Source organism: Bison bison, unplaced genomic scaffold, assembly GCF_000754665.1.
Source record: "Bison bison bison isolate TAMUID 2011002044 unplaced genomic scaffold, Bison_UMD1.0 scf7180017864348, whole genome shotgun sequence".
In the NCBI taxonomy this organism is placed as follows: domain Eukaryota; kingdom Metazoa; phylum Chordata; class Mammalia; order Artiodactyla; family Bovidae; genus Bison; species Bison bison.
In genome coordinates, this window is record NW_011494920.1 from 2,092,045 (window position 1) to 2,101,829 (window position 9,785).

Consider the following 9,785-nt stretch of genomic DNA (forward strand, 5'->3'; position numbering starts at 1 on the left):
CATGATCTTTGTTTTCTGAATGTTGAGCTTTAAGCCAACTTTTTCACTCTCCACTTTCACTTTCCTCAAGAGGCTTTTTAGTTCCTCTTCACTTTCTGCCATAAGGGTGGTGTCATCTGCATATCTGAGGTTATTGATATTTCTCCCGGCAATCTTGATTCCAGCTTGTGCTTCTTCCAGCCCAGCATTTCTCATGATGTACTCTGCATAGAAGTTAAATAAGCAGGGTGACAATATACAGCCTTGACCTACTCCTTTTCCTATTTGGAACCAGTCTGTTGTTCCATGTCCAGTTTTAACTGTTGCTTCCTGACCTGCATACAATTTTCTCAAGAGGCAGGTCAGGTGACCACTGGGTTAACATAGTAAGAAGTCTATACATAATACTGGGTAGAATTTTGTACTAATTTTTGCCTAAGTGCTCTTAGGATTTGCTTGTGTGAAATTTGCAGCATTTGATAAGACAAATGCTTAGAATAAATCAGAAGACTCTTCCTCAGTTACTATTATCGGAACACTACAATACCCCTTTCACCACATCATTCCTTGCCTCTCCATGTTCTGCCTTCCAGCATCTCACCCGTTCTCCACTCATTTTCTGTCCACTGTAGAGCCTTTGCTCACACCTATACAAGCAAACACCCAGGCCTGAAGGATAACATTTTCTAATCAGCTTCACTCACACCCCATGGCTGTAGTCCCAAAGTTTAAGAAATTCCATGTTCGCCATTTATAGGGTCATATTAGCTTTGTAGGTAAGATTTCTTTACTATAATCTTATGATGACTTGATTATAAAAATATGAAGAGTCAAGTTTGTGGGAAGTTTCTTCCCACAAACATTAAATTTAAATATGAAAAATTCATCAATAGAAGTACAGAGAAATTGAGGAAAAGTTCAATGTTAAAGTAATTCCTATTTTAATTTTTCTCTGGACTCTTGATCTGGTATAGATGGCAGGGCCATCTAATGTCTTATTGTCTCTGACTTGTAAATTGCTTTAGAGACAAGTTTAGTTGCGTGTTCTCTCTTGGTTAAACATTTTGTTTTTATTGAAAAGAATAGAACTCCGGGAGTTGGTGATGGACAGGGAGGCTTGGCGTGCTGGGATTCATGAAGTCGCAAAGAGTTGGACATGACTGCGTGACTAAACTGAACTGAACTGAAAGTTGTACTGATGCTTGGGCCATTCACTTGATTAATTTAACACAATAATATTGTTGTAACTACTTTCACAATATATATACCAACAGAAATACATTGTTCTTATTCTTTATTTTTCTATAATTGATTTAGTCCAACCAACACTCTCTGAACATGCAAGTAGGTTAAAAATTAGATTTTTTAACATATAAAAAAGTAAGTCTAAGTTGCCAAGCTCAAATATGTACATAATACTATTTCCTTAATTATCATGCAATAATGAAAAGCCATATGGATGTTTAAATGGAATATCACAAGAATACACAATGTTTTTACATTGCTTTTCAAGTTTTACTACAAATGAGTGATAAGTGTACAGTCACAAAACCTTAGTCTCCAGGATTCAGAAATTCCTTTTAAGTTATTTAAACCAATTTCCAAAACTTTATTAAAAATAGAAACTAGGACTGGACAGACTAAAGCATTTAATTGAGAATACAGGGTAACCTTTTTATATATTCAACTACATGTCAAATTTGCATATCTTATTGCATCTATCAGAGAAGGCAATGGCACCCCACTCCAGTACTCTTGCCTGGAAAATCCCATGGATGGAGGAGCCTGGTGGGCTACAGTCTATGGGGCCGCTAGGAGTCAGACACCACTGAACGACTTCACTTTCACTTTTTGCTTTCCTGCATTGGAGAAGGAAATGGCAACCCACTCCAGTGTTATTGCCTGGAGAATCCCAGGGACAGGGGAACCTGGTGGGCTGCCCTCTATGGGGTCGCACAGAGTCGGACACGACTGAAGCGACTTAGCAGCATTGCATTTATAGAGTTATTCAGAAGTTTCTTTTTGTAAGCAAAGTCATTAAGTCTTTTTCTCAGGATACTCTGCCCACTGACATAATTAAATATTCCAGTGGAACACATTTCATGTCCGTGCCCTGAATGAGTTAACACTTAAGACTTTCAGACAAGTTATCATAAAGGAGTCATTTATACATGTGTACTATCCCACTTCTTTAATAGGAAAAAACTTTTGTGTTGATTTATGCATCAAAGGATGAATGTGTATGCCATTTTATATATTTATATCTATTCCACTTCTTTATCTATGTATATGTACATATGTGTATGTATGTATATAGGTATGTATGAAAGGCATTTCCAAGCACAAGATTTATTAGTGTGATTAAAACATCATCTTTAATGTAACACATACCTTGCCTGTTCAGCAATGAAGGAAATAATAGTATTTTGCTCTCCTTTTAATTTATTCAAAATAATGAAAATAGACTCAGAAGTTTAGAATGAGAAGAAAGCTTAGATTTTATCTAGATATTACAAATCTGTTCATTTGAAAGCATAATCATTAAAATGCCAAAGAATAGAATGTCAGTCTTCAAGAACTGTGCATGAAGCCAACTAAAGTTTTGAATAAGAATTCTAAGTCATTTAATTATAAAAATTATGTTAACATACAAAAGCAAGCATGAAAGAAAACATTTGTCACTGGACTCATTATGATGAAATTTTTATCCTGAAATTGTACAACTTGGGAAGGTATACAACATATTGGTTTTTTTGACATGTTCATTTTTCACTTGACCAAAATGTACATGTTTATTTTTTACATGATTGAAGTCTTGTCTTTGAGTTCTTCCAAAACTTGATTTGGTGAACCGACTCTCATCGATTACTGTGGCAGATCTTCTAGAGAAAAAACAAAACGGTGGTATTAAACACAATTATATTTAAATACAGTGGGAAATCAATTCATAAAATAAATTTCAGGATTCTATATTCTTACAGAGTTGTCCTTGAATACAACTGTTAGGAAATGAAAGGAATTTCTTTTCAGATTAGCTCTATTAGAGTTCTGTGTAGTGAAACAGAATTTCTTAGAAAATCTATTCTAAAAGCCTTAGAACTTAAGGAACAAACATAACTGCTCTTGTCCTAACTTCTGCAGAGACGAGAAACTAATAGAGAACTTGTGAAGGGGTGGAATAGAGTGTATGTAAATGATACATACAGTATCATGTATGTATCATGAAAGCAGTAAATGATAAGTGGGTGGAATTACACATATGTGTTTGAATTTAAGACAAGGTTCCTAGTTTGTAATCTCTTTCAGAAGTAACTGTTTTTTCTTAGACATAAGCACGGGCAAGGCTGTACAGAAACTCACTGCTAAATTCCTCTCTGATTCTACCATGTGAAAGAAGGGCCGGCCTCCCACACCAAGTGTGATGTCCCCCTTTCCTTAGCTAGTAGGTTGGATTTATGTTACTTCCAGAAACTGTGTGAAACAGATGGGCTGAACCTTTGCTGTTATGGAAGCAGAGCATTTCCCACAGTCTCCTTTGATTAGGGAATTACAGGAATGGTGCACCCCCAAATTCTGCCATAGCAAATGGACTGGTAGAAGTCACATGTGGCCATCACTGTGGGCAGCTAACTCAGATTCACTTATTCTCATTTCCCACCAACCATTAATCCTGTGCAAGTTCAAGGAGGTAAAAGCAATTCGTTCTTTATACCCCAACGTCTCTTGTTCTTGTTGAGATGGCATGATCACTCCCATCTCTTATTGCCTTTGACTTGTGAGTTACTTTAGAGCAGTATTCTACAAAAATAGGGCTAACCCACTTCTTGGAATCTTGTGTGTTTTCCTAAATTTCCTATGAAGTGGGGTCTGATTTGATAACCCATTTTGTTAGAGCAGGCAGATAGCTAGAAATGAGCAGACAAAGGGTGGCACAGGCCAAATGGCAGGAAACCCCACATCTTGTAAACAAAGCAGGTCCTTGGGCAGACAGAAAACAGGAAACCTCTGGACTGACAAGAACCCAGACATTTGGGGGTAACAAGTGTCCTGGAGCCAGACAAAGAAAAGTAGGGAAAAGCGGAATCTCCAGTGTCCAAATGTAACCTTTTGTTCATTATGTTCTTGTTGCAATAAAATCAGCTGTGCAGATAAGAAGTTTCCATCATGTACTGATGCTGTGACACTTCTGATCAAGACTGAATAAGGACAAAGATCCCTCCTTTTCTTAGAAAGGTGGAGCTGGGGTAAAAATCAGGAAGTATCACTCTAAACCTCTCCCCTCCCAATGAACATTCTGCCCACTCATTTTTACACTCCATATAACCAGCTTGCTAAAGGAATTCAGAGAAGCTACCCCCCTGAATATACTCACACTCCCCCGAGAACATCCTATTACTTATTAATAAACCCTTTATTTTCTTGACTTATGTGCCTCGTCTATTAATGCTTTCTGCCAAGAATCTACTCTCTGGTAACGATTTCACTAACTTACTATGACATATTTAATAACTTCATTTGCACAAATAAGGAAAGGTGAATTGAACCTAAAATATGATTCATCTCACTTTCCACTGCATTTATGTGTATTTGAGACATAAATGAAGAACTGAGGCATTAATCTTGCTAATGTGGAAATGCACACAGTTCCTTGACTACACCATATTCTGTCTTCTTTTATGCTTTTGCTCAAGCTGGACTGTTGTCTAGAACTGACTTTCCCCTAGAAATGTCTATCCAGCCTTTAAGGCTGACCTCTGGTGATTTCATCTGCAGAAGCCTTTACTATTAATACCTGCCCCAGACTTTTTAGATGCTAATGCCTCTGCTACCTTAAACCTGTTCCCTACAATGACCACAGTCAGTTTCCAATAGATGCTCAGCTTCTAGAGGACAGAGACTCCTATTGGTATATCTAATAAGTGTGTAGGTGCCCAAACCACAGTGAGCATTTGGAAATTGTCTGTTGCACTTAAACTAACAAGGATATTTTAATGAACTTTGATGAATTAAATTGTCCCAAATTTTTGTGAGCTATTGCACGGAAAGGCTCAAGTTTATATGAAAAAAAAAGCAGACAAAACATTAAACACTAAAATTGTCACCAAAATAAATCAATAGTTAAAAGCATATGGAAATTTAGGTAACTAAACATTAAGTCTTGACTAGTAATTGCTCCATTTTAAAAACATCTTCAAACATTTTTTTTGAAACAATGCAGAATATAGGTAAAAGAAATAACACATATTTGTCCGAACTGCAAATCCTATAATGAAGTAACCTTAGTTTAAAAAAGTGAATCTGCTACAGGACTCAAAACATTTGCTGTTTTAGGTATCTGTACATTGAGTCTTATTAATCCTGGTAGCTGAGAATGACATGTACACTATTCACCCTACTAAGCATGAAACTCCCAGGACTAAATAATTATATACTGATCATCTTTAATCTTTAAGAACCTACAAGATAATGTAATGAAGCTAGTTCTGCATATAGGTTATATGGCTGCAGTAGAGAGTTGAAAACTCTCTGTTTTTTATGACCCCAAAATCTAAAAAACCTAGCAAGTCCTTTGAAGATAGGTGCTAGGTCTAGGGTTAAATATTGGAATCTGGAAATTTACAGCCCCTAAAATCTGTCATGATTTTTGATAATTTTGAGAAAAACTTCAATTTTGTAGAAAGCAGAATCAGTTCCCTTTTGCTTGAGCATTTAAAGCCCATTCTACAGCGACTTGTGTTTGGTGATTATCTCCCCAAACAGATGTCAAAGTTTAATGTTAATAGAACCATATACTCAATTAGTGAAATTATGTAACAGGCCGTAATTAATAAAATTGGTTAGGTATTAAAACACATAGTAGAAGCAGCAACTACTACTCAGCCTTTAGGAATTACTCTCATGCTGGTAATGGATGCTCCAGGCTTGTTAGAGTTTACATTTTTTTTTTTCCTGCAAGAAAGTACTAATATCTGGATACTTTTAAATATAAAAATCTCACACTTTTTTAAGGTTGTCTGTTTTTGGAAAACACTATTTAAGTCAATACTATTCTGGGTGAACAAGATACTCCTGCTATTTTTGCCATGTTTATGTATCCCCTTTCCACCTGAGAGTGGAAATGATAAGGGAGCCTAGTGACTGGCCACTTGTGCAGAGGTCATTGAGTGTGGAAGCTGCAATATTTATAACAGCTACTAGGCATTGGGTGCTTACTCTGGCCAAGAACTGCTCTAGGCACTCTACTACTTATGGTAGTTCATTCGATCCTCATGAAACTCTGTGAGATGAACACCATCATTATCCCCATGTTGAATTATCAGCCCACTCACTATTATTATCTCCATAAGAATAGCTGGCTTAGGGTTACACAGCTGCTAAGTGGTGGAATACAGATTCAAACCAAGGTCTGGCTCCAGATTTGGGGCTATTGAACTAGCCCCCTACAGGTTCTCCTATTCTCAACTTTGCAGTTTGGAAAATAAAAAGTACACAAAAGAACTTGGTTTTTGCTTTATGTGCAGTATTTGTTTTACTTTTTTTAAAAAGATAATTTATACCTAAGGGAAAATTTCATTATATTGAAGAGTATAAAAGTAAGTCATTAATTTATGTTCCTTCCAAAAAGGCAAAAGGCAATAAAAATAGCACCAACCTATTTCTTCTGGTTGTTCAGAAGTTTTAGGAGTACTTGTTCGTTCTCGATTTCTCTATGAATAAAAGGCAGAAGAACGTTAATGCCACAATTTTATAAACTTAGACACAGTAAGAAAAATAGATTAAAAGCACGTTTTTTGGTTAAAGTTTGTTTTCTTTCAATTAAAATTCACGTTGTAGAGTTCTTTTGTGGAAAAAGCTATTATTTCATAGATAACCTACAAACTTTGCTTTAAAGTTTTATTTCAAAATAATATTTGTTATTTCCATAGGTGAACTATTACCCCAAACATTGACTGTGTCATAGTTCCCTGCTGTAATGAAAAGCTGAATTGATAACCATGACCCAATTCTACTATATTCGTATGCAAGATGTTCTCTGAATTTTGCCAACCAAGTATGTCATTGTCTTTTTCAGATTTAGATCATCAGCCAAGAGAGAAGACAACTAAATTTGTCATCTGTGCCCAAAGACCAGGGCATGACTTTGTCCCCAACATTTAAACTGCAAACAAGAGGAGTTATCTCCCATTCAAGTCTTTACAAAATCTCTCGTATTAGAGCAGATTCTCTCATTACTTTACTTTTATTAAGAAAATATTATTTAGAGAAGATAAATTGTCATGGAGTAATGCTAAACAATCATAGATTTGAATGATTATCAAAGTCACCAAACAAAAATAGTTAAAATAGAAAAGGGCAAGGGAACTCTATGTAGATTTACTATCAATCTTGTTGTTATAGCCCTAACATTGCAGTTTTGTGAGCTCTCGAAAACAAGCATTTTATAAAGAATATATACATATATAGAATGGCTGTGGTATGGAGATTACAAAGATAAAAATAGAGGGTGAATGCGAACTCAATTGCACCACTCTTTTGTGACTAGGCATTTAATGACCTAGGATTATAATTCCAAATTACTAGCATTATAATCACACACACAAATGTTGTGTCTGAACTACCTTAAACAAGAGGTTATATAGCAAAGGTGATGTTCTTTGGAATGCTGTCATACAGACTCAAAAGTATCTTTAGTGATGAAAAACATCATTCATGGCTGAAAAGTCATAGGTGGAATTTGACAAATCTGTCCCAAGAAATAGAATAGAAAAGCAAATATTTTCAGCATTAATAAATATATCATGTTATTTTAAAGATTTTTCATATGCAAATTAAACTAGATACTATAATTAGACATTTGACTTTCATCCACATCCATCAAAATATACAAAACCAAGTTAGAAGCCTTGGAGGATGTTTCATTGGAAAACAGGTAGATTGGTATTTGCGGATTCTTTATAGGCAAATGCAAATAAAAAATTCTACTAGAGTAACTCAGTGACTTCTCTGTGTCCAGTTGAAAAAGATGGAGTTTCATGCAGTTTTGTTTTCCTTTTGAATTTAGTTGAAGCCACAGAGTTAAACCCTCCTGGAGTTATTTACACCAGCACTTAAAAATTAAAACTGAGTCCTCACCCTTCGCAGTAGCAAAATAAGGCCGGCACTTCCGACGATAATTCCAACGATACCAGCAATCACCGCAAAAATAATGCCTACCATTACTATAGGAGAAAAACAGAGGAGCAAATTATAAAAGTGTGAAGTAAATGACCACACAGCATTTGTAAAATAAAGCAGGTAAAATCAGGGTAATATCGCTTTGTCTTTTTATAGGGGAAAGTGATAGTCCACACACAGTGTTGGGAAGGTAGCTCCAAAGTGGTAGCACAGAGTCTAAAACAAATCTGGACTAAGACAGGAAGGATCTGTATTTATTCTGGATGTACCCACGGTTGGCTAGAAAGCTGAAGATATAGAACTTAAAATAAAAATGATGATCAGATTATATACTGCTGTTTCTAAAATGTTTAAGGAAATTGGAAATGCCTATTTTGATTCTGAAAAGAACATAATTTGTTTTTACAATTTGTGTGACTGAAATAAGTAACACTCTTGTTTTTAAAATTAGCTAGTGGTTACCAGTGGGGAGAGGGAAGAGGGAAAGGCAATGTGGGGATAAGAGAGTAAGAGGTACAAGCTGTCATGTGTAAAATGAGCTGCAAGGATATATTATTGTACAGGGCTTCCCTGCTGCCTCAGACAGTAAAGAATCTGCCTATAGTGCAGGAGACCTGGGTTTGATCTCTGAGTTGGGAAGACCCTCTGTAGAAGGGAATGGCAACCCACTGCAGTATTCTGGCCTGGAGAATCCCACGGACAGAGGACCCTGGCGGGCTACAGTCCATGGTGTCATAGAGAGTCGGACACGACTGTACAGCTAAGCACAGCACATATATTGTAGAGCACACAGGGAATGCAGCCGTATTTTGTAACAACTATACATGGAGTGTCACTTCTAAAAGTGTGAATCATTATATTCTACACCTAGAACAAATAATAATGTACAGTAACTATACTTCGATTAAATTTTTTTAAAGCAAAATCAGAAAGAAAATAAACTTAAAAAATAAAATTGATGCTTCTAGTTCCAAGGCAGTTAAAACTCGCACTACATAATGTTAAATGGAATGATCATCATTCTTTGTCAAATATTAACATACCTGGCTGTGAGAAGTCATGTTGAAGTACTATCCTTGGTCCTAAAAAGAAAATATTTGAAAATAAGGTCAGAAAACATACGGCATATTTAAAAAATACTCTTTTGGAATTAGACTGTCTAGTGGATTTTTGTTATTCCTTAAATGTGTTTAAAGAACTACACGGTTCAACTTTCAACAGTGAGTAAGTAAAATATATGAGGTAATGTGTCAGCCTCAACATTAACAATCCAATATCTACTTTCAGCTACCCAACAAGTTTCCATTCATCAGGAATTAGTAGACTCCCTCATGCACTAAAGGGAAGGATATGAGAAACTATTGGAAGAACCATCTATGGACTTCCACAACAAGCAGTGCATTTTTAAAAAGTGTAAAAATGGTGATCAGAAAGAGATATTGAGCTGTTATCCCACATGAACATCAGTCCAATCCTCAAAAAGAGCTGGACATGACTGAATGTAAGCTCAGTCATGTTGCTATCTGTTTTCCACCATCAGAACCCAAACCCTTACTTTGCCTTAGCTGAGTTTTTGCCAGCAGTCTCACTGGATTCCTTTCTGCAAACGTTCCTAATACAGTTGCCTTAAA

The 9,785-nt window shown here is 36.0% G+C and overlaps 1 long non-coding RNA gene across 1 annotated transcript; it reads right to left on the reverse strand.

Moving 5' to 3' along the window:
• Window positions 1-2,409: 2,409 nt before the first annotated feature.
• LOC104999216 lies at window positions 2,410-9,238 on the reverse strand. The gene is made up of 4 exons (XR_826565.1): window positions 9,198-9,238; window positions 8,113-8,198; window positions 6,632-6,686; window positions 2,410-2,861 (listed from the first exon to the last, which is right to left on the reverse strand). It is a non-coding gene; the product is annotated as an uncharacterized LOC104999216 (long non-coding RNA).
• Between the last annotated feature and the right edge of the window lie 547 nt (window positions 9,239-9,785).